The following is a 21797-nucleotide window of genomic DNA, read 5'->3' on the forward strand; positions in this document are numbered from 1 at the left end:
CGGTTTTGCAACGTCGGCCGTTTCCGCGGGGTTCCTGTCGGGCCGGGCGCGTTAGGACGGCCGCGTGCGCCTACCGTCTCGGGAGGGTACCTAGACCGGGGCGTTTAGAGCTGAACGGGGCCGATTCGCGTCGCAGAGGAAGCGCTCCCCGCCTCCGCGGGCTGGGGGAGAGCCTCGCGCCGCCGGAGGCAGGCACAGATAGGCTCCTTCGTCCCGGCTCTCGTAGACGACTGGAAGGGGCCGAGCGGAGGTGAGGCGTGAGGGCAAAGCGAGGACAGCATGATTTATCCCGAGGCGCTGCCGGGCAGGGGGATATCTTTATCTCGGCGAAGGCCCGCAGCTGGCTGAGAGAGCGCAGCTCTTTCCCTCTCGATAAGCGCGCGTGCAGCGTATATAATTCTTGCCGCGGTTTCCTTCTAACCTAAACAGAGATTCTGCAAACTTTATGCGCTCGGCAGATAAAAGGGAACGAGGCTCCATACGTTTCCTGGCTGAGTTTCTTTACTAACCCTTCAATTGCTTGCAAAATGCCCTCTCGTAACCTCGCCATTAGAAATACATTGGAGGCCTTAATTCTCCTCTTATCACCGACGGCACCCGGGGGAAAGAGCCATGTCCTTCGCCCCCTGCTCTCCCGCTGGGGTTTGCTTCCCGCTCAGGCTGTGAGCGAGAGCAGGTCCGGGGCGCTGGGCGGCAGCGCACCCAGCTGGGGAAGGGGCAGGAATTTGTGGGAGTTCAAATATCAGCGGTGACGGGAAGGAGTTAAAGGAAGGGAGCGCGTGGCGAAGAGGCTGTGGTGCTCCTCAGGCAGGGCTAGCGGGTCTGACGGGCGGCTGAAAGCAGGTACGCTGTCCTTCCGAGCCTGCTGCAGGCCAGCCCTGCTGGCACGCTCTGTAATTCATGTACAAGAACGATTTGTGTTCCTCATTAAACGTAGATGCCACGGGCTTTTGTTTTTGTGGTTCAACAAGATTGCTCCAATCTGTTTTAAGCTTTCTGCTCGTTTTAAACGGTAGCTGGTGCTACTCGGTGTATCCGCTTTCCCCTCGTCTGCGGTCCTGCGTGCAGGTCCGTGCATAAAAACGCATGGCTTCAGCGGGCGCTGGGGCTGATGCAGAAAGGTAGGGTGAGCTCCCAGCTCTCGAGTACGCTTTGGTGGCTGGTTCAAGTATCTCGCTACGTTTCTGTGGGTAACCAGGCTAATGAAAGGGTCAGCTGCCCTTTTCGTGCCTTGTACTCCTCCCGCAGCGTGATGTGCGTGCGCAGCGACCGGGAAGGCCGGCCTCTGCTTTCCTGTTGCAGGAGCCGGACTGTTTTGGCTAAGTCCGGGAGGAAGTTTAAGCGTGAGGAGCCTGGCCCCAACGCGCTTGCTGTCCGCGTTTCTCGCTACGGGTGCGCCCCGGGTCCGTTGCGCGGGGTCGGGGCAGGCGCCTGCCGGGAGCTCGAGGGCCGGCCGGGAAGGTCTCGCACGCGTGTGCGGACCGTCGCTGGCCCTGGCGGTGGTGGTCGCTCGGGAGATGAAATCCTCAGTCTCCGCTGAAGACCGGGGGGAGCAGGAGAAAGCAGCAGGTTTCATCCCTGAGCGCCACCGTACGCACGGGCCAAAGAGAGACGAGGCCGGATGAGGAGGTGCCCAGGTGAAGGTGCAGACCAAACCGCATCTTTAGCCGCCGAGCGAAGGAGCTCCAAAAACGGGTGAGCGCCTCGTATTTAAGGACTTTTGGGCTCCGGCAGGAGGCTCCTGAAGTTTCCGATGAATTTCTCGGGGCTGCGCGGCCGTGCTGGCCTGGCAAGGTCTGCCCGGGGCCGAGCCGCTGCTTCAGCCGGAGCCCGGCGTCCGGGAGCTGCTCCTGCCAAGGCGTTGCCCTGCCGCCGGCCAAGTGCCAGCACGCCACCGAATCGCTATCGACTGTCCAGCAGGGCGTCCGCGTTGGCGGCCGGGGAGCTGCTCTGTAGCCTGGCTGCTCGTTGTGGATAGCAGAAAGTCGGCAAAGCGTGATTTAAGGAGAGCGGCGCGCCTTGCTGGCCGGGCGCTTCGGAGAGGTTCGCTTCCACGGAGGGCAGCGGGCTTCCCTGTTGTTTCCCGGCGGTAGTGATTTAATGTTTTGGGGTCTATGCGAGCAGAGGGGACGCCGGCTGGCTGCTCTGCGGGCTCGCGGGCCGTGGTGCGAAGGCGAGGAGCTGCCCTCGGGGCCCTCCGCGGCGGATGCGCTGTCTCGGGGAGGCGCTGCAGCGGCGGGCGCTCGCCGGCCCCGAGAGCCGTCTGCCCACCCCGACCCCGGCGTCTTTTTTTTGTCACGGGGCTCCCGACGAGCCCTTTGTTCCCCTTTGCGACGTGCCGCTGGTCGTTGCATAACCGGCGCCTACGAACTCAGGCGCCTGTTGCTATAACTACGGGGCTCAGAAACCCAGCCCCAACTTCGCGGCGCGCGTCTGCCAGGCAGCTCCCCAGCCCGGGCGGAGGCGGCGGGGACTCCCCGCTGTCGCGTTTGTCGTGTCAGCGATGGGGGAATTGCGTGCTGGAACCCAGCTCCCCGAGGCTTGTTTTGGTGTTTCAGGGACCTCGGCAAGAGTAGCGTGCTCTGCCTCCCCGCGAGGTGCGGGTGTGCGAGCAAGAGGGCAGTGCAGGGAGCCGCTGCCCTGGGCGCCAGCGCTCGCCGCCGAGAGGGGCGCCCGCCCCAGCCGCTCGTGTTGCGGAGGGCTTCAGCCCTGCCACAGCGGGTGCTGCCTCCGTTTCCCCTCCGTCTCTGCAACCAACTCGCGCCCCCCGTCTGGTTTAGGACAGCTTTGGACCCTCAAATCTTGGGCAGGATCCAGGAGATTTTTACTAACGTGAAAGGGGGGGAAAAAAAAAAAGCAGCCGGTTCTGCCTTGGCGAAGGCTTCATCGGGAGCGAGGGTGCACAGCCGCGCTCTCCCCCTGCAGCCGCCCGGGGAGAGTCGGCGCGGTCGCTCGCGGGACCGCCAAGAAGAAAAGTTTCGGAGCAGCGCTGCCGGCCTGGGCGCAGAGGGGTCGGCCGGCTGGGCAGGCAGACGGGCGAGAGGGCGCGAAACCCTCCGCAAACGGCGGCTGGGGCGGGTCGGAGCCGCTCGGCGGCGCAGGGCGAGGGGGTCCCGCAGGATGCTGCCGGTCGCAGCGGGCGCTTTGCCCGGGGGACCTAACGTTGCCTGGGCTAAAGCCTCGCAACGGGCCGGTGCTCCAGCTCCACGAAACGTGCCTCGTCTCGCTGCCTTGCAGCGAAGGTCTGAAGCGGGTCATGGCTCCGCTCGGCTAATTTAGCCGCTGCCTAACTAAATAATTAGAAAGCGTTTTAGCTTTGTTCCTGCGTAAGCCTTTAAGCGATGCCTTTGGAAAGGGTTTTGCTCCTTCTAAGCACGGAGTCTGTGAACTTCTGGGAGTCTTTCAAGGATAGCATCAAACGCCGGCTGCCGGTAAACAGGCTGCGAGGCGCGTGAGCGGCGCCCGGGGCAGGGAAGGTGCCGCCGGCATCCAGCCGCTTTATTTTCCTTCCCCTCCTTTACAGGGAGGGCAGGAGGAGAGCGGCGCAGGCGCGTCGCGCGGCGTCTGTCGGCGGCACCTTGAACCCAGCAGCGAAGCCGGGCGGCGGGATTCATCGCGGGGGTCTCGGCGCGGAGCTGGGCAGCGCACATCCTCCCGCCTGGCTCTGCTTGGCGGTTTCCCTTCCCGACGGGTGCGCGGCGGAGGGAGGACGCGGGGGCCTGGCCTCCAGGGTGCTGCCCCCAGCCGCCGCTTGGTTTCTAGCCCCAGATCCCTGGTGGGACACGGGCCGGGGGGATCCCCGGTGCCCCGCGCGGCTCGTGCCCGCGGCTCTCCTGGCTCGGCCAGCCGGGAAAGGATGCTGTGCGGTATGTCCTTTAAGAAAGGATTCATCGCGGTCGGAAACTACTGGGGTATTCCGAATTAGCAGAGCCCACGCTGGTAGGACCTTGCAGGACCTACGTATGCGCTTTAAGAATCGCAGCTTAACTTCTTGCGAACGGGGCTTCTGCGTGAGCAGGGAGGTGCGGGCGAGCGTCGCTGTGACACAGGGATGTGCCTAGGAATATAAAACAGTTAGTGAGCAAACCGCCGGGGCTGCAGGCTGACCGACGTTCAATGGAGCAGCTGCTGGCTCCTATTTTACTCCAGCAGCTTCTCGGAGATCAGCTCTTCAATCAGAGGCTCTTAAAAAATCTTTGACAATCAGTTCGTATTCTACTCTGTGCTGGCGAGAAAAGACATACTAATAAAAGACCTCCCATGATTGCTTCTATAATTTCCTTTGTATAAGATAAGTTTAGGCCCCAGTTTGTAAAGCACGACACCCAGGACATTAAGTTGTTGTTTTATTCAGAAACATGCTGCTAGCCCATAAAGAATTCAATTTGGTGATTCATTAAACCTTTATTCCATGTCTCTGTATCGCACTCCTTGAATACGTAATCCAAGACAGCCTCGATTGGTAAAACGATAACCCTATTTTTAGCTTGGAAAAGCATCTGTACGACAGCAAGAAAAACTTTCATAGCGGAGCAAGTAAAAGAGACTGTGGCGCCGGGATAACGACACATGCCCAAATTGGCGTTGGCAGCCTCAGGGGAGCTCACCGGAGCCGGGGAGAAGACCGCGCGCGGCGCTGGGCTGTGCCGGCCCTGGTAGCCGTGTCCCTGGCGGACCTGACGCACATGTGCGTTTTGGGGGCTGCCTTGGATTTTGTTGTTTTTCCTACTTGTGAGTACTGAGAAAGCAGCCGCGTGGGGCCGTATGCAGCAAGGCGCTCACGTGTCCAACTGCCGCTGCAGGGTCGGTAAGCCCCGAGAGCGCATCTTCAGCTCCCTTCCTCCAAAATCTCTGCGAGGGGGGTTTGTGTTTTTAACGTGATGTCCTTTTATCGATCAGAGATGAAAGGAGCAGGCAGGCAGGTGACTGCTGGAGGAAGGAGCCGCCGAGACCTCCCCGGCTTCCCTGGGGCAGGTTCGGGCTTTTACTCTGGACCTGAATTTAGGAAAGAGCAGCTCGAGCAAGAGGCTGCTGTTCAAAGCTGGAGGAGGACTAAGGCAGAGAGGGCCCGAGCGGCTGTCTCCATGGCGAGGAACAGTGTGAGCACTCGGATATCCCCGAGCAAAACCCCGGATGCCTGTGGAAAAGCAGTGGATTAACGTGCTGGTATTTCTACGCGCTGCTTTTGGCCAAAGTACATGGATATTGCCTGCAGGAAATGTTCCCCAAAGCCTGGGTTTAAGGTCCTGCTGCGGTTTCTGAGCAAACGTGCTTCCCTTGCAGCCGGCCCCGTGCTTGCAAGCAGGCGAGGCCGAGCCCGGCGCGTTTTCGGGAATGCCCTGCGGCGCTCGGGCAGGACCGTCCCGGCTGCGTTGGGTGCGCGCCAGCGGGCAGGATGGCCGCGCGCCGCCGGCTCGGGAGCTGCTGGGCTCTTTGGCGCTCCTCCAGGTTAAACGCAAGGGTTTAAACATGGTCAAAAGCAGCCGGGCCGCGCCGCAGGTGGGGAAAGGGCTGGAGCAGGGAGGAGAAACCGTCCCGGGGTTTGGCTGCGCAAGGGGGCTCGGCTCGGCTCGGCGCGGGGCTCCCCGCTCTCCCCGCCGGCACCGGCGCTGCCTTATCCCGGGGACTTTGGCTCCAGCCGGATCCCACCGCTCCGGACCCCGAGGATGGGAGGAAGCGTGGGCACAAAGTGAAAGCTCGTTGCCCGTTGCTGAATTAGTACGGGGATATTATTTTCTGTTCTTAACACCTCCGATTAATTTTCCTGCTTAAATTGCAAGATTCATGATTTACAGTTCACGTTTCCCTGCGCCCCGGGGAAGACGGTGGGTAGGAAAGCGCCGTTTCCGCACCGCGCGGGACTGGGGATGCGCACGGGTGCCCGGGCACCCCTCACCACCATCGCACGTGAGTGCGGGGGACCGGAGCTACCCTCGGGGCCCCGGGGCCGCTGACCTTTCTCGTCCTCGGGACGGAGAGCCGTAACTCACCGCCAGCGATGCCAGCAGTGACTTAATTGGTCTCATCTCACGAGCGGAGATATCAATCCGTAGCTGAGTTCAGCCAATATGTTCTCCATATGGACAAGAAACGTTGCTTTTGTGTTACCCATGTGCAGGAGTAGGGTCCTCCCCCCGCTCCCCCGCAGGGTTTTAAACTTCAATATAGCTAAGCGCCAGTCATTAAAAAATAGCTCCAGCTTTGAGAAGAAGTTCTGGTATTTACAGGCAGTTAAAAGAAATCACTGCTTCCCATTTAACGCTCCAGTTCAGCAAATCACTTAAGTGCACGGCTAAATTGCAGCCCCTGATGAGTCCTCCCCGCGTCTGGCCGAGCACGGCGGCGCGCGCCTCCTCCCCGGCGATACCGGCGGGGCTGGAGCACGCTCTGGCGAGGGGAAAAGCAGCAGGCGGGGGCTTGGGATGGGTGCTCAGAGCTGCTCCGAGTCCAGGCCTAGCAGCGTAAAAGTCAAGGCATCACATCAAAGCAAGCGTTATTTATGAAGAGGCACATTCCTCCTCCTCCGACGAGACAGTTGGGGCGAGCGATCAAAGGTTGTTTGAAAGTTAAGTCCAAGACGTTGCTGGCGCTGCACGCGGGCGACGGCCGATACCGCCGTGTCCTGACACACTCCAGCTTATCTGTCCTGCCCTGCTCCCAAGCTAATATTGACACGGGCTCCCAAACACCGCGCTTAAGGGCGCTGCTTGTTTAAATAGTGGTATTTAACATAACAAACACGGTAATCATTATATCAACACTCGGGACTCACGGGTCTTGCATATCTCAGGAGGGTTTCAGCCCCCCCAGAGCCGGAGGAGGGGAAGGCGGCGGGGCAGGGGGGCGGCGGGGAGCGCGGGGGGGACGCGGCGTCGCCCCCTGCGCCCCACGGCATCGCCGCCGTGCCTCCCTCGGCCCCGTCTCGACGCCTGAGTCGTCTCAGCTGGGCGCTTTGGGGCCAAAGCGTAGAGGACCAAGGCGGTGAGCGCGGCGGCATCTTTGGAGGAACCCCGTCCTGCAGCCCGGCCGCGGGGCTGGAGGGGGCGACGCGGCCGGGGAACGGTAGCTACGTGCCGTTCTCCGGGCTGGGGATAGGGCCGGGCGGGCTATGCCAAGGGCTTACAAGTATACAGCGGGCGCTAGAAGTCGCGAGCGGGGTCTAGGAGCTGGGAATCTGCGGTAAGGACGACTTGGCTGCTTTATTCCTTTTGCTCTCTGCTCCTTAAGGGTACACGTGGAATGAGCTGTTCTGGGCAACGTGGAGAACTAGGGACGAGCTCTGAAAACGACGGTGACCATCACGTGGCCCCAGGAGCTGGAGCTTTTGCACGAGCTGATGATCATTAATTTCCCCGTGGGGTAACGGGAGACAGTGTTGCCGGTTCCCTTTCCAAGGCTGGCAGTGCCAGCCAAAGCCGGCTCGCCTGGGAAGGGGAAGCGTAACCGCTGCAAACACTGCTTTCCTCCGCCCCGGCAGCGGGATCTGGTGGTTGCTCTGATGCCGTCCAAGCCCTAACGCTCTGCGCGACCGGAAGGGCTCAGCGCACACCGCTGCAGGTAGGTTTCCCCTCCTGTTCGAGCGCAGGAATGATTTGACGGCGTCTCCGCGCACCCAGCCCTCGGGTGCCGTGCACCTTGGAAAGGTGGCCAAGGTGGGCAGCGAGCGCTCGGACACCTGCCCCTCAAATAGACCGGGTTCAGCGGGAGCCGCTGGCGCTCCTCCGGCAGCGTACGCGAGCGCTGAACTAGCAGCGCCTGTTATTCGGGCACGGCAGAAACGGCCAGGACTGGCCCTGCTAAGGCTGGGGGAGGCAGGTTTAGCAGCAAGTTTGATACACAGCAGAGCCGTTCACAGAGAGCAAGGAGCATTTGTCAAGCACCCGAAGCGCGCGCCTCTGCCAGGCTGCTGGGAGCCAGCTGCAGGCGCTCGAACGCGAGCCCTCGCTGCAAGCCCGGAGACGGGCTTCCTCGGCTGCGGGGAGGTGCCGAGCGCTCGCGGTCGGCCCCGGGCCCCGGGGGCTCTGGGCTGCCTCGCTCCCGGCTGGGCAGGCTTAGGCAGGCTCGTTCCCGAGCCCGCAGCAGGCGGAGAGTCCTGCCTTTGGCCCAGCTCAAGTCGCCAGTGAATTGTCACGTAACAGCCGGGCTGCTTGGGTGCAGCTCTCTACCCAGCGCTCGTGCCTCGATGGCTCCTTTTCGTGTGCCTGCGGGCAATAGCCGAAAAACCCTTCTCCTGTGCCATTTGTCACCGGGGAGCTTACAATTTCCCTGCGTAGCAGGTAGCATCTATTACTGGTGCTGGACGTCTCTTCCCCGTAGCGTAGCCCTCAGGTGCCTGCAGTGAACAGGAGACCTACAGCCTGTGGGAAACCCACAGCCCAAGGGAGACCTACAGCCTGCAGGAGACCTACAGCCCACGGGAAACCTACAGCCTCCAGGAGACCTACAGCCTGCAGCAGACCTACAGCCCGCAGCAGACCTACAGCCCACGGGAAACCTACAGTCTCCAGGAGACCTACAGTCTCCAGGAGACCTACAGCCTGCAGCAGACCTACAGCCCACGGGAAACCTACAGCCTCCAGGAGACCTACAGCCCGCAGCAGACCTACAGCCCACGGGAAACCTACAGCCTCCAGGAGACCTACAGCCTGCAGCAGACCTACAGCCCACAGCAGACCTACAGCCCACGGGAAACCTACAGCCTCCAGGAGACCTACAGCCTGCAGCAGACCTACAGCCCACGGGAAACCTACAGCCTCCAGGAGACCTACAGCCTGCAGCAGACCTACAGCCCATGGGAAACCTACAGCCCGCAGGAGACACCTCTCACAGGTGCGGCAACAGCAGCCGGCTCGGTGTTGCCGGCTGCGTTGTCTCGCAGGCAGAAGGTGCCAAGAGCCACCGCTGGCAGGGCGAAGCTGTGGGGTGAGGGCAGAGGCGTCCGCCCAGGAGCCCCGTGCGCCTTTTTAACTGGGCACGCGTTATTACCGTTTGCTGAAAGGTGTTTTGACAGGGCTTTGTGATGCACTAATTAGAAATGTTCACTTTTAAAATCCACATCTGAACCGTGTTGTGGCATTGAGGTTCGAGGAGCGCGGGTTTACTGCAGACACTGGATTCCTCAAGAACAGTTTCCCACACCTAAATAATGATGTTTTCCATCATGTTACATCCATTAGCTGTAGCTTGGCAGTGGCATCCATCATAATATGCTATTTCAGGGAAATAAATGAGTGTATTTTTCGCTCTGAGAAGCCAGGCAAAAATATCTAGCTACTGAAATATTGAGCAGGTTTATACAGATAGACCAAGTGCAGATTATTGCTCTAGTACGTCGATTCAGACATTAACGTACAGCGTAGACCAGTTTTCTTTCTTATAATCCTGTAACCTAAGAAGTAACATTTTCATAGTTACTGCATATTAAGTTTACTTTTAAAATATGCGATTAGCCTTCAAGCAATGTTATTAAATGACATCATGACTCTGCCAGAACCAGCCTGGCTGTATTTATAGCTCTTCTCTATAGCCAAGGCAGTTTTCAGTCTCCTGGTCTTGGGAGGGTGTCTGCTCGCCCTGGGCACCTGATTGGGTTTGGTTTTTTTAAAGTATCTCAATCTAATTCCCTTAAGTTCTCGTCAGTGTGTTCTCCCTTAACTTCAGTACACGTCTTTCAGGAGGTCCCCAATCTTCTGTTTCCGGAGTAGGGACCTCGGGAGTGCGTCTCTGAGAGAGAAGTGACCCCAGCCCAGGCACATGGGCCTCCGCCGGGCTCAGCGCCGTTGATGGGCCGCGCGCTGATGTTGCTGTCGCGCTCTGCTGGCGTCGTTGCTGCTCCGAGGGCCGATGAGCTACGGAGAGCCTTGCCGAGCGCTGGGCTGTGCCCCCTGCCATGCCGTCCGCGGGTGTCCCTCGCTGCCTGTCTTGTCTCATCTTCCCGGCTGCACACTGGAAATTAATGCAATTTGTTGTCCGTCCCAGGCGGTCAGCATGAAGATCAACAAGGAATCTGTGGTGTTTTTAGCACACCGAACGCCAGCTAAGTGCCAAAGCGTGCCAGCCGCGGGGCCTCACCTGGTGCCTGGCGAAGGTGGTGGGACCTCAGGGTACCAAGCTGCTGAGCGGGTCACCGCTGCCTAGAAGAAGGAGGTGGCCCAGCCGGGGCTGGTTTGCAACCGGCCCAGTCTGCAGTCTGGCTGTGCCCATCCTCTCTGGGACACACTGAGTCCTGTTTTAGGTGGGTAATAGTGAGCAGAGATGCAGCCTCTGCCAGGCTCTAGCTACAGCGCTTGCCAGCTGCAATTCCTTTCCCCGATCATCACTCTTCAGTATCATGGGAAAATAAAAAGAAATGTAGCAGTGCCATTTGGGATGCCAGGAGGAGTGTAGTTCTGCCTTGCTCCGGGATTGACGTTCAGGCAACGTTGTATGGAAACAGGTGGACTGGGGAGCCATGGGCTGATTGATAAACATTTTGCAAACAGCAGAGAGTTTGGGAAAATGTGCCAGTTAAAGATTGTCGGTGCTGTAATCACAGGATGTTTAAAAAGCCTGATTCTCAGCAAGCATAATCAAAGGGAAGTCCCAGAACGGCGGCTACGGAGCGAGACCCCATGCTGCAGCAGCAGAAGTGCTAATCTCGGAGGCTTTAAGAGCGCACAAGAGCGAAAACCACTCCTGGGACAGAGACAGGAGACACAGAGGGAGTAAGAGCAGCAGAAACACGCACGCTCTGGAGTTCGCACTTTCCCTTTGCACGCACGCGGACACGGGATTGCCGATATCAGAGATGGGAAGTGCCAGCTGGATCTTCTCCTACTCCCAACAGTGCTGTTCCCATTGATTTCTAAAGCAATAAAATTGGCCTTTAGTCAGCCACCGCGAAGTTGCGTAAAACATATTTGATGGATTACACCTATCAAAACTTTTAGTGGGAGAAAGAGGTACAATTAACAGGCTGCATACAGGAGCTTCTCGGCAATTTTGTCCTTGACATCATCAGTAATTACCTGCAATAAACAGGCTGCTGCTCAGCACGGGCTTGTCAGTCAAGAGGCAGCTCACACCTCCAACATCATAAATTCGCCGCCATAAAGTTTGCTGCCAGACTGAGGGAGCGTTGCCGTCGGAAGGGGCTATGTGACGTCCGAAGGGCTTCGCGCCCCAACTCCCGGTGCCGTTAGGGTGAGGCTGGGAAGGAAATCCCTCCGGAGCCGGGCCGCGCGCGAAACGCCGGTACGGCCAGCTCCTCTTCTGCTTCGCCGGCCCCAATTACCGTCTGCGAGCCTGTCAGTTCCCTCCGCTGGAGAGATAAGAGGTTATTAAGCAAATATGATTAATGAATAAAAGAACCTCTGGCAGGCTGGAAACGAGGCTGCGAGGCCCGCCGGCTCCGGGAGGCTTCTCCGGCGGGCGCTCTGGGAACCGCCTCGGCTGGCTGCAGTAACATGATTAACGTGCCGTGGAACGGGCGAAATCCCTCCCCAGCGTCCCTCCGGCTAAGTCGGGGCAGGGGCACCGGGATAAACTTGGCCCTTGGGGGTGGATGCGGCCGGGAGAAGGGGGATGCTGCGGCCGGGATGGGGGCGGCGAGAGGCGACCGAGAAAAGGGGCCGGGTTCGGCTGGTGTAACGTTGCTTTCCAGCCTCGGTAGTTTTGTGCAATTGTTCACGGGGATCCTTTACGGTTCGGTGCGGTATCGAAGTTACGGAGCGATGGCAAGGGTTGAAGTCATGCCGAGGAAGCCCTAGAAAGGGATTATCTCCACCAGACCTCTTTAAGAGTCCCGTTGCCACACCGATTCCCCGCGCTCCCAGGACCTGACCGCCGCGTGAAAATCGATATTTCTGCTGCGGAGCGTCAACGCGCCGCCTGCTCGCCGTTCCTGGTGGACTGGCCGCTGCGGTGTACGCAGAAGTGCTGCTTGTTTTCCCAGCCCTGAAAATGAAATAAGTGCCCACCCTGGCCAAATACAATCAACGCATGAACTCCGTTAGCCCCTGTGATTGACCAGCCCTTCAACTTAGAGTTATGTGACCTGATTTCTCGGAGTCCTGCTCCTGCAAACTTGTCGAACTGAGTGAGAGCAGCGGTCGAACAGCCAGATTTTGTGATAGGGATCACAAGTCTGCTGCTGGGCATGACTTAAAGGCATTCCTCATCTGGCTGCGGTCTTGCTCCATCCTGCAGGCTGATCAGGGTCAGCCCCAGCCCACTGATGATAGGTTTTGAAGGAAACCAAAAATGCCGGGGTTGGGGGGAGGTATTGCGGCGGTGACGCAGTTCTCCGGGGCTGCAGCGAGGCTGCTGCCTTCCCCTCGCCGGCGCAGCCCGTGTTGCAGACAGCTGAAGAGCTCCGTCCCTGAGACGGGTTTTCGGAACTCGTTGAATGCTCTGAGACGAAAACGCTGAAAGCTCTCTTGGTTACTAATATCACGATATAACAAAAGAGTTGTGGGGATATTCTCTACAGGGGAAAAACTCTAGTAAAAAGTGTCTCTTGGCTTTGAAAGTCACTTGCTCCAATACTCTTAACAGATGGACTCACAGCTGTGTAGCTGGTTTGTGTTTGCAACCCTTTGACTCCTGTGGAGACACAAACATTTTGTTAGGATAGAGGAAGTTCTCTTACTTGAGCATGTGAAGGTGGCTTTTGGGGTGTGGGGTGGGTGGGCAGGCGAGTCGGTGATGCCCTGAGCTGGGGTGGGCACGACCTGCCCGGTGCAGCGCGGCACCGGAGGCGCAAAATAAAACTTGTGCTCTCCAGCCTGTTGCCTGGGGTGCTGCTAAGGCACGGGCACGGAGCGCCTTGCTCAAGGGATGCCAGCGCACACTCACTGGAGCAGGGCGACAGATGCTAATAATTTTCTTGATTCTGTTTCGACCAGTAATAGACCTGTTCAGGTAGTCTCTGGAGCTGGGAGACAGGTTTATTCCTGCACCTCTGCGGAGGGAGGCTGGAGCTATTATAACAGTCATTAAGTTACTATACATAGGTATTGAGGTATTGAGAACAAAGAAATTGGGTGTTATGAGGGCATGTAAAAGAAAAACCTCAGAGGGACACAGGAACCGTTAGACAAGAGAGGGGAAGTGATGGTGAGGCATTTGTAGTGTGAAGGAGCTGGGTGAGCTGCGGGACCAACCCAGCTCGAGAAGATAAACCAACCATAAGTTGTCTTTGAACTCTTAGCAAGAACCGAAAACTGTTTTCTTCCTCCTCGCAACAGATCTGCAAGGATTCCTACAGGGAGGCAGGCAAGAGAGCTGGCCCCACGCTCAGGATATTTTACTCACCAGATTTCTAAATACTCTCATGTTTGGGGCCTGAGCAGGGACCAGCTGGGTTCAGAAACTCGGGAAGGAGCTCCTCTGTGTTTGCACTTGTTATGGGACTGTGCAAAGATTATGTTGTAGTCTACAAAGCTGACATATTCGGTGGTGTTGTGAGAGTGTGTACACACTGCGCAACATCCGTAACGTCAGGATTAATTAGCTGGCTGGGCCAGGGGAGCTTGCTGGAAGGGAGGATGCTAGGTGGAGCTGGCACGTGGAGAGCATGCCTCAAACCCAGTGTGGGTAGCGTCTTGGATCTGCTCAGAGTTGAGGAGCTTTAAACACAGTGGGATACAGCAGCTGGGTCTTTTTACGGCAATCTGAACATCCACCACAGGGAGCAGAGCCAGAGCTGTGACACATGAGTGCAAGACGTTAGTCAGAAAGGACAAATGGAATGTGAAAAACCAACAGAAACTCCCAAAGTGGGTCAAATTCCAGGAGGCATCTAACAATAGTTGTCAGATGGGAAGGGCAGGGTCACTCTGGTTGCACGCCTTTCCATGCCTCCCGAATCCCGCACTTGGCTGTGGGTCTAACTCAATCGGGGCAAAACCTAAAGCAGGCAGCTGCAATTGTGGCAGCCAGAGGGCAAGGGACAGGGCCTCCTTCCTCCTGCCTCGACCAGACCTGATCTTAGCCCCCTGCCCGCATGAGGAGAACAGATGATGGAGGAGGACTTGGCTTATTGAGCTTACAAATCTGCCTTGCGTTAGCCCTTGGGTATTTAGGACTGTAGGGTCTCAGGGGCAGGATGCTCTAGTGGTACTTTTATGCCGTGTCTACCCCAATGAGGCCTCCCTAATTGGCTTGTGGTTGCCACCATTCCTGCAAGTGAAGAACAAGCGACTGGGTAAAATCCACCAGGACCACAGCTACCGTTCAGTATCAGTGCTTAACCCGTTCGCACATCACGCCTCTTGCCACAGACGGACGATCTGGGTGGCCAAAAAGGACTGCGGGGCAAAATTGAGCCAGGAGGGTCTGGAGGATGCGCGTGGCCCTTGCTACCAAGGCATCCTCCTTGTGCGGGGTGGCTGCTCCCCTCTGCTTTGCTGGGGTCTCAGCTGCACCCAGGGTGAACTAGAGGGGGGAATTTCTTTTTTTTTTTTTTCTCTCTCTTTAAAAACATAGCCCCCCTCTTCCCGCATTAATCACTTTTAAACAATCCTAGAGGAGACAGACTAGGGTAAATAAATGTGGGAACCATGGGAGTTCCTGAACTGTTACAGAAATCAATATAAATCATGGAATAACCTTGCCCTGATGTCTTCCTTATCACCTCTGAGGCTCTACCTGCCTTTGTCTAACAACAATCTCAGTTAATTAGATAATTAATCTAATTATCTAATTAGGTGGAATTGCTATTAGCAATTCCACCTAATTAGGCCAGCCGCTGTATCTCAGTGGCAGCGGTTCTCTCGTTCTGGCTAACCCTCCACCTTCTGCCATGAAACCAGACAGGGACACAATTCATTGCTCTGTTTGCTTTAACCAGAACCACCTGGAAACACTTTTACTCGGGCTTTCTTCGAATGAAAGCAAGGTGGCCAGTTGGAAAGTAGGGAAGGAAGCTCTCCGCACAAGATTAATTTTTAGCAGTGAATGCAGCAACCTGTTCATTTTTTAATTCATTCTCCTGGTGGAAGATTAATTTTAGCTCTGAACACGGCAACCTGTTATGTTCAAATTGATCCTAGGGAAACGTATTGCTCCTAAGCTGGGGAAACAACTTCAGTCGCTTTTCTGTCTTTATTTGGACAAGTTTAGCTAACTTGTAGCTTCTGTGCCAAATGCAGGCTCTTCTGGAGCAACGAGCATCCTTCCCGTCCTGCACCCTCCCAGCACGACCTGCGTCGGACAGCGCACCGTCATGCTGCCCGGGAGCGGGCGGGCGGCACGTCACCCCTCCGGCCCTCTTCCCCACCTATTCCCCAGGCTGCTTTATGCTCTTCCTCCCTCTTTCCGGGGCCGAGATTCAGGAGCATGGACCCTCTTGCTCCGGGGTCCCCCCAGCCCCTGCTTTTCTGGTCGTTTCCCGCAGAGAATTTTTCTTCCCTCCGGGTCGCGGCGGGAGACCCAGCGTGAGCAGGGCTGGCCGCCGGTGGCGATGTGAATACCGGGGCTCCATCTGGCATTGAGCTGGTGGAGAGAAAATAAAGGTGGGCTCCATGTGAGCTATTCTTGCGCTTTAAGGCAGAATTCCTGAAAGAAAATGAATTAAAAAGACATAAGGCTGTTGGACTTTCCTCTCCTGGGCCCTGTGTTATTTGTATTGGGTTTCAAATGAGGGACTGGGCTCGCTCTTTTAATCTTTGCCTCCTTGCTGACGTTAACCACCTTTTCTGTTTGTGCTCCTCTGCCTGTGGCTGAAGGACAGCTGTTGCTCGCTGCAATCGTGCTGCTGGTTGTGGGCCAGGACTCCTGGCGGATATGAGCACAGCTCCACCGTCCCTTGAGCAGATGCAGCAACCTTTGGGGCTGCGAGGCTACCACATGGTGGCCGTGTTTTCTTTTTCCTTTAATGCCTAAATTACGTTCCGAATATTGGCAAAACAAGCGTCCAAACTTGACCCTGAGAAAGCATTGATGTGCTCATGCTTTGCACCCAAAGCTCTGCTTTCTAATCCCACCTGATGCACCAGCCTGAGCAGTGAAAAGCTGTGCGCCGCCTCCGGGCAGCCGGGGCAGGTAGGCTCCTTCTGGGTGAAGGCACGAGGACTCGGTTCTCATGGGAACGATTTAGGACTTGCTCCAACGCTACCAGCCTCGCTGGAGCCCCTTCAATGCCTACAGCCGGCACAAGCAACATTTGGGGTTACAGGGAAAACTGGGTATTGCTCTCAGAAATCAGTGCTATGTGCCACATTTATTTATATATACATATATATATATATGTATATATTTAAGCTGAAGTACAATAAAATGTCTCCTTGGGGTAGCTTGATTTTTTTTCTGCAAGAAAAAAAAATATATATATAATCTTTTTTTTTTGAACTGCTTAGAGCAAAGTTGCCTCCGCATCCTCATTTTGAACCCCCCATATCGAGATATTTATTATGGCATCATGACAGTTCCTATTCAGTTGAAACTCGGCAAATGTTTTTTTGGCTTGAAGCAAGTTTTCTTTTGAAGGAGTTTACTATTAAGCATTTGAGGGTGGTGGGGTTTCTTTCTTTCTCTCTATTTTTCTTTTGAAAAAGCAACGCCTTTCAGAACTGCATTGAGAAGCAGTAGGCCAGCTCTGCCTTAAGTGTGAAAGCTGCAAGCCAAACATGGGGCTGCAGCCATTCATGGTTTTGCTGACATCTGTTAAGAGAATGGGAGGAAGGGAATTTAGCTGTGCTCCAGAAGAAAAGAGAGGCTTTTTTTTTTCTTTCTGGTGAGTCCGATGTAGCTGCACTCCCACCAAATGCCGGCGATCCCAGTGCCAGCTGCGCTGAGCACTGCAGCCCTGATTTCCTAATGCTGCTCCCTTCGTATATCCCAGAGCAAGCCCAGTGTGCTGTACCTGTGAGAAAACTCAGCGTATGACAGGCTCGTTGTTGCTCGGTGACTTAGCTGTGAATTGAATAATGACGTCCCTGGCAGGGGCTGGTATCACGTTGTTACCGTTTCCCTGAAGTAAATGCAGTTACTGCTGACCTGGTTTGTGCTATGGCCTGATTATAGACAACACAGTCGGTACTTTCCCTTATACTTATACATTTTTCTTCTTTTTCAGGTGTGAAGACCCTCTTGCTCAACGTGAGGACTTGCTGGTAGATGATTAGGATGATATGAATGCTAATCTAAAATAAATAAGGCTTGCACAAGCCTAACGGCATCAAGATGCTTTTAGGCAAGTGCCCTCGTCTGGATTCTGGTTCTCCCCTCCAGATTTTTGTGTTTAAAATTGTGGCGTTGAGTTTTCACCGAGCCCGAATGCCTTGGGGAGGCTCTTGCCTTTGCAACCTTTTGTCCAGCTTTATGGAGAAAGAGGGGTTGCTGTAGCAGCCTTGCGAAACAGTCGACATTAAGGGTGAGGACTCATGCGGTGAAATGCCATCTGCGAGGCCAGCCTAAACTGCCCGTTATCTCCGTATGGAGATGGCTTCAGAGGAAGCAAGGACCTCCCTACCACCCAAAACTGTTTCCAAACCTGCACCCAAGTGGGATTTCTTCTGAGCTTCTGCAAGCTTCTTCACACCAGTCCCCATCTCAAGGGCTTCCCGGTGGCCTAGCTGAGAAGACTCTGCTCACCTGACCATGCCGGCCAGCTACCACGCAGGGCTGGCTGGAATAGCGAGAACAGCATTAGCATTGCTGGGCCAGCCCTTCAATGGGGCAGCGAAAGTGGAGACGTGACATGAAGTTTCCGCACCGGCATTGTTTCATGTCTTCATTTGTGCCATGAAGAAACCAAACGACTAGCAGCACCTTGTATCATAAATACAACCATGTCACTGCAATGGCTACGCTACGGTGCTGGGCGGCCTGAGGCTGCACCGGCGTGCATTCGACTCTGTCTGTCCTGGGGCTGTCAGCCCCTTCTGCACCGGGGATATACTCCCGTGATTATACTCAGGTGATTAAATAGCAATGCTGATTTGGTTATTTTCCCTTCTCTCTTTCCCCTCATATTCTCCTGATTTTGGGGGGCATTTTATTAGTAGTTATTCCCAGCACTGTGCTCCCAGGTATCACTGCTATGCAGGCGTTACACAGCTCTGTTTACCATTTCCCACCCACCGTGTTTTCAGAAATCTATTCAGCAACTTAGTGTCTTTCCCTATTGCAAGCTTGAATGCTAGATCAAGGCGCTTCTCCTTGGTGGCCAGGGGCTAGCGCAGAGGGGGAGGCGGATTTGAGACGTTGGTTGTTTCTATGGATAATAATCAGTAACAGCCATTAGGGAGACAACTAGATACATCACGAAACTTTGACCTCTGCTCTCCGGAGCGGTCCCCAGACGCCTATTCATATGCTGGTGACACCCAGATTGCAAAAAACCTCTTTGCTTGGGAAGGGAGTACAGATTTAAATTGCACAGACTTCACTCGCTGAGGAATACAGCGTGCAGGATGCTTAACTGGTGCCTCTGGTTTTCGTTGGCTTTCTTTTCTACTCAGCTGAGTTTTGTATTTAACGCTGTTGCACACCGAGTTTTCCATGCCTCTCCACCTTTTCAGGCTGCCTTTCTGCTCCTGTCTGTCTGGCATTTTAAGGGTCTGCAGACCCTGGAGATTCTTGGCACAGGCTACTGCTTGCATATTGCTCCTCATCTTTCAGATCCCTTCTCTACTAAATTGTTCTTTCGGCGGGCTGTTTCTGATAGAGAGTTTTTGGCTTGCTGTTTGAAGTTTTCTGATAGGCATTTGATCACTGGCTAATTCAGTTCTAAAACTGTTTTCCTACGGATCCATGAAAGACCATCTAGAAATATTTTTTTATGTATATATATATATATATATGTACACACATATACACACATACGTGTGTGTGTGTGTGTATAAATAAACCTTAAAACAACCCCTTGTTTTGCTGAACAGAGGAAGCTTTAAGATTTCCTGAAGGAGAAAAACACATACCAAATTTAGAAGTGAATTGGAAACCCCTGGGCATTTTAGTCTGAGCAATCCATTTCTAGTCACCAACGTTGAATGAGGAGTTTTCTTTTCCTGGTATCTTTCCCCTTCCCTTGTGAGAGCATCTACTTAGTTGGAAATAAGTGGGACAAGCTTATTTGGTGTGGGGGGGGAGAGGAGGGAGAGACAGGACACTGGTCGGAGGAGGAGGATCTGATCTCCGCAGGATCCCAGAGGCGGGAAGGAGCCCGTGAGCTGTCACGGTCTGCCTGTCCCGCTGTACGACTCCTTCGGTACGTGATCAAGGTCCATCTCCACTTTGATTGCCTTCGCCACTCCTATCATGAGGCTGTTCCTGCTCCTCTGAAGGTTAGAAACAGATGTCTAATTTCCAGCCTACATGTCCAGCACAGATCAGTCGTGCTCTTCATTCTTGCCTAATAGCTCTTTTATTGCACTGCCTCCTTCCCCCGCTTCCCCGGGGTATTTTTAGAGCAGTCGTATCCCCTCTCCGCCTTTGTTTTCCTAGGCTGAGCAAGTTAAACTCTTAGAGGCTTTGCTCATAAAATAGGCTTTCCATTCCTCTGAACATCCCAGGAACCGTTCTCTGTGCTTGTTCCAGCTGGAATGTATTTCTTCTCCAACAGGAGAATCGTATGGAGAATGGTAACTCCAACAGGATCCTACTTGTGCGTTGCACAATGCCCTTACACGTGTCCAAGTCTCCATTAGCTGGTACTCCTCTTGATACCCTCTGCCGGACTTTCGCCTTTTCAAGAGCTAAGTCACACTAGCAGCGCACAAAGCGCTGCGACAGGTCTTTTTCCTCCCGGTGCCAAACCGATGAGCTTCTGCTCTAAGTCAGGAAGTTTTTATTATGAGCACCCAGCAGTGTAAGTTGGGTAACGTTGTACTTCATCCCATTTCTGTTTTGTTGTCTCTCAAAGTTATTCTCTTCTTCATAGGTGACATTCTGGTTCTCATGTCAAGTGATCAGCACAGTCCTACATCTTCCTAACAGGGTCACTAATGAAAAAATATCAAGCAATGTTCATCCCGAATCAGTGTTTTGAGGAACTCTGCGGATGATCTTCCTCCAGCCCCGTGGCTCTCCCTGGTTCTTCCCTTACCTGCTTTACCTTTCGTGCGCTGCCAGCTTAGCTAAAAACATCCCGTCTGACAATGTATCAGAGTCTTTACTGAAGGCTGGAAAACGGCTTAGCGTGCAGTAACCCTTCCTTATCACTTGTTTCTCTCCCATGACTATCAGAAACGTCTCTCAGGGTTTCTGTATTAGTCTGACACCCTCATTATTTCCGTATGTTTTGCAAGAGCAGGCATACATCTCCGTTGCGCACCAGGGCCATTAATCAGCGAGTTCTATGTTTATACAACTCCTAGCGCAACACTTTTCCCCAAAAGCTTACAAACTAAGCCTCGGCCACATTTTTAAAGATGCTGTCAAGTGCCAAGTGAGATTTCCAAGAGTAGTTTCCTCCTGGCTTCTTGCTGGCATCGACACCCGAAAGCCAGTGGGAATTACTGCCGTGCTTTGAAAGCGCTGGAAGGAGAGGAGGGTGAGGTCAGCTGGACACTAGCGTCTTTAGCTAACGTGTGCTTTCTGGTTTGGTGTTTTGTTTTGCGGTGACGGCTTCCAGGCTCTCGCGTCCCTTGCCAAGGATGCTCTCCCGTGCGCCGGCAAACACAGCGCTCCTTTGTGCGAAGGCCGCGGGCTCTCGCACAGCCGCTTTGGCTTCCGCCCCTCAGTCTCTTCTCCCCATCTCGGAAACCTGGGGGAGGCCAAGCACGTTTAATCGCCTCCAGCAGGACGTCGACCGCAGGGAAGTGAACGCTGGCTGTTAACGCGCTCCGGTGTAGCCGCTTCGCCATCGCTACCCTCAGCGGCTAATTTCCTCCCACTTCTGCTAAAAGGTGCTAATCATGTGGTGCTACCCAACTTTCCCGCCCCAGAGAGCGGTGGCGTCACTTCTGATCCTTTCCGCGCGAGCTAAACCCACAGAGACCTGCGTCCTGAGCCTGATCCCCGCTCCTGGGTAACAATCTCCTTATTAGACCCACAGAAAAGCCGTTTGCAAGTGGTTAGAGTTTGGGCTGCTCAAGACAGCAGTCACTTCTGAGAAGTTGCACAGATCTGATGCAAAATTACAAAAATGCACATTTACCACAGTGACCAGCGAGGCCGAGGAGCTCCAGTTAATGTTTGCGCTTGGCATTGAACCCTACGCACAAATACCGACTTTGGCCGTGTGCAGTGTCCTGTTTTATTTTAAAACCCACTTACACCCGCGGTCCAGGTGCAGGAAAACAACCTGGGGCTCCCGGTGCCCCGGGTCGCAGGGACGTCGGCGGGCGGCGGAGGCCGTCAGCGGGGTGCCGGGGAGGGGGGAGCCGCCGAGCATCCCTCGCCAGCTGCTGGGCGGAGAGGCCCGGGCGGTGGGTTTGGCCGGTCGCCCGTTTCCTTAGCAGGAGCAGCTGCGGCGCTCGCTGGGCCGAGGGACGGCTCCGGCGGGAGCGCCGCGGCGGGCGCCAGGGCCGCGCCGAGATTGGGTTTCGGAAAGGGAGTTGGGCGCGGTGCAGCGCGGCGAGCCCGGCAGCGGCCCCCAGGCTCCTCGCCGGATGGTGGCCGCGGCGGCGGCGCTCCTCCGCAGAGCCTCCCGGCCTCGCCGCCCGGCGGCACGGAGGCGCAGTCACCGAACTGCCCCGGGAAGAGCGTTTAACAAAGCGGGAGCGATCACCTCCCGTTGCACGTACGTGCTTAAATGAAGTCACGCTATACGGAGGTTGCCAGACTTGGAGCATGTGACTCTGAAAGCATTATTTGCTGAGGAAGGAGCGTTTCCAGGGGAATTGATAATAAAGGATGTAGTAGGTTTTTTT

At 55.4% G+C, this 21797-nt stretch overlaps 1 long non-coding RNA gene across 1 annotated transcript; it reads left to right on the top strand.

Annotated features, from left to right (window-relative positions):
* The first annotated feature begins 225 nt into the window (after positions 1–225).
* On the top strand, positions 226–18836 carry LOC138060938 (uncharacterized). Its single transcript, XR_011134445.1, has 3 exons — positions 226–250; positions 7228–7557; positions 17057–18836. It is a non-coding gene; the product is annotated as an uncharacterized lncRNA (long non-coding RNA).
* The last annotated feature ends 2961 nt before the right edge of the window (positions 18837–21797 follow it).

This window comes from Struthio camelus, chromosome 14 (genome assembly GCF_040807025.1).
Source record: "Struthio camelus isolate bStrCam1 chromosome 14, bStrCam1.hap1, whole genome shotgun sequence".
Classification (NCBI taxonomy): domain Eukaryota; kingdom Metazoa; phylum Chordata; class Aves; order Struthioniformes; family Struthionidae; genus Struthio; species Struthio camelus.